The sequence below is a fragment of the Cryptomeria japonica genome, chromosome 11 (genome assembly GCF_030272615.1).
Source record: "Cryptomeria japonica chromosome 11, Sugi_1.0, whole genome shotgun sequence".
Taxonomy (NCBI): Eukaryota; Viridiplantae; Streptophyta; class Pinopsida; order Cupressales; family Cupressaceae; genus Cryptomeria; species Cryptomeria japonica.
The window spans coordinates 612,128,816-612,132,383 of record NC_081415.1 but is presented as its reverse complement, the minus strand read 5'-3'; positions in this window follow the sequence as shown (position 1 = coordinate 612,132,383).

Sequence of the window (3,568 nt, the reverse complement as noted above, 5' to 3'; positions counted from 1 at the left end):
TATAATCTCTCTCTCTCTCTCTCTCTCTCTCTCTCTCTCTCTCTCTCTCTCTCTCTCTCTCTCTAGTATGGTATCTCTATTTATCTCTATCTCCCTCTTGATCCTCTCTCTATCTCTTTCTATATATATATATATCTATCTCTATCCTTATCCCTATTTGTCTATCTATATATTCCTCTATCCATATCACTCCCTCTTCCTCTCTCTATCTATTGATCTCTCTCTTTCTCTCTCTCCCTGATTCCCTCTTTGTTCCCCTATCTTTATATCTTTATTTCCCCCTCTTTATCTCTCTACCTCTCTTATTATTTTTTCCCTCTTCCATTCTCTCTCTCTCTCTCTCTCTCTCTTAGACCTCTATATTCATATCTCTTTCCTCTCTATATTTATCTCTCCATATATCTCTATTCGTTTATGTCTCTAAATATTTCTACCACTATATCTCTCCCTCTCTCTATATATCACTTCATATCTATATCTTTAGTTTTTGTATCTCTCCCTCTCTCTCTTTCTATTTATTTTTTGAGGTTTCACATCTAACTGATGCTATCTCCCCTCACTCCTTATCTCTCCATATCTCTCTCCTTTTCTCTATCTTCCTCTCCTCTTTCTCCATCTTCATCTTCATCTTCATCTCATCTCTATCTCTATCTCTATCTCTATCTCTATCTCCATCTTCTTCTTCTCTATCTTTATCTCTTTAGTCATCTATCTTTTTCTCTTTCCCCCTCTATGTCTCCCTATTTCTATCCCTATCTCCACCTCTCTCCCTCTTACCTCATTGGAAACATAACATGAGATCGTTGGTAAATAAACCTGATTATCTTCCTAATTCAAATGTTTTGTTTCAATTATGATCAAGGATCCTTGTAAGTGGATGCAAAGTGGATTTGAAGCTATCAATCTTCCATTGAGACTCTTTGATGCACAAACAACATCATTTTCTAAATGGCCTACTAATTGATCTCATGCAGTCTACAAATTTATGCAAAAAATTGACCATAGTTTCCTCTAATTGACCTTCCACGCCTCTTCAACATACCCATTGCACACAAAGATGCAATTACTAGTTATTTGTATTTAATAACATCTGTTATATAAAAAAGTAATAAACAATAGTATATATAATTTAAATATAAATTTAATATATAAAAAATACAAACAAATATTTAAAACATAAGATATTGAACATGAATAAAATATAATATTTAATGAAATACAAATATTATAATTAATATTTTACAACATATAATATATAATATAAATTAAATTACTAATTAACCAACGAAATTGAATTGATACATTTTTACGCCAATAAATTTTTTTATTTTATAATTATAAATATAAACTTATATGAATTAATTTCTTGTTTGTTTAAGTTTATACCTTTACCTTCGATATTAAATGTTGTTTACGAATTCTATTTCACATTACAAATCCTTTCCAAAAAAACAAATTGAAAGTCTTGTCATGTATACGTGGTGAAGCGACTAACCATAAAAAGGGTGTTTGTAAACATATATCCCCCTTTCTATCCATATCTCTACCTCTATGTCTCCCTGTTTCTATCCATATCTCTACCTCTCTCCCTCTTACCTCATTGGAAACATAACATGAGATCATTGGTAAAATAAAAATTATCTTCCTAATTCAAATGTTTTGTTTCAATTATGATCAAGGATCCTTGTAAGCGGATGCAAAGTGGATTTGAAGCTATCACTCCTCCATTGAGACCCTTTTTTGCACAAACAACATCATTTTCTAAATGGCCTACTAATTGATCTCATGTAGTCTACAAATTTATGAAAAAAAATGAGCATAGTTTCCCCTAATTGACCTTCCACACCTATTCGACATACCCATTGCACACCAAGATGCAATTACTAGTTATTTGTATTTAATAACATCTGTAAAATAAAAAAGTAATAAATAATAATATATATAATTTAAATATAAATTTAATATATAAAAAATACAAACAAATATTTAAAACATAAGATATTCAACATGAATAAGATATAATATTTAATGAAATACAAATTTTATAATTAATATTTTACAACATATAATATATAATATAAATTAAATTACTAATTAACCAACAAAATTGAATTGATACATTTTTATGCCAATAACTTTTGTTTATTTTATAATTATAAATATAAACCCATATGAATTAATTTCTTGTTTGTTTAAGTTTATACCTTTACCTTCCATATTAAATGCTGTTTATAGTTTCTATTTCACATTACAAATCCTTTCCAAAAAACAAATTGAAAGTATTGTCATGTATACGTGGTAGAATACAATTGGACAGGGAAGCGAATAACCATAAAAAGGGTGTTTGTGTGACAAGAACAATCAGCGAAAGAAAAATTTCAACTAACAGGCCTTGCATTAATACAAGAAATACAAAATCAGCAGTGCTGCCACCAAGAGATCTTCTATGAATCACTTATCTTTTCACAAGATTGGCTATACCAAAAAGGCCACCAAATAATAGAGAATTGTATTTCAAATAACAAAAATAATTTCATAAAAAATAATATTACTCTACAAATATTATTGTAGTTTAATATCGAATACTCAATTAATACTTAGTAGAAATTTTTCAAAACAAAGAATATATTATTATAATAACACTATTAAATGTATATTTATCAATTTGAACATAAATGTAACAATTGCACAGGCTGTTGAATAATGTATTACTAATGTCAGTTTTGACACTTTTTTTTTGGTAAGCAAAGGGCAGAGCCAGAGTAGTATATTACTTTGAATTTTAATTACATATGAAACATATTACAGATCCTACATGATCTGTCAAAAAATATTATGAAAACAATTTTGCATCTTTAAACTGTCCATACAAAAATTAAGGGGAGTTTTGAAAAAAAATAAAAACAATAAAAGTAGAGTCTAAAAGCTAGATAGCATATATGCTCCAGAGTTTGAATAGAGAAACAATAAATAAAAACAAAAAGCAAGATCGTATCTTTAAATTTGGAAGAGCAGTTATGTGGAGGGCTCCTGAGGAGAACTTGGGGATGGCCACGTCCCCGCCCAAGGCTACTGTGTCCATGTCCGCTTGACAAATGACCACCTCGACCACCTCGGCTTGCCAACCTGCCCATTCTGTTTCTGGGGAATGTTTTTACGTGATTGAGATTGGGAGCCTCCTCATTTTCCTGTGACCGAGAAATCCTTGAATTCCTCTTCTTTCTCTGGGTCTGTGGTCTGGTCAATTAAGTATTTCCACTTCAAGAAAGAGTGCGCCATCCCAACAAATTGTCTGTGTTTCGATAAGGCATGACCCTTGGGAGCCAGTTTTCACATTTTTAATTCCAGTTTTCTTCTCGAAATTTTTTTCTCTAACTTGGCATGTCAGACAGATGAAAAAAAGAGACCATAAGGATCAGAATGATCAAAATTCTTATAACTAACAATAAATTATTAAACTAAGAACTTTACATGTCAGAGAGGAAAAAGAGTCCATATAGGCTGCAGATAAATTGAGGATCAGAATAAACAATACCATCATGGATGAATGAAAGTCAAGTGAAAACCA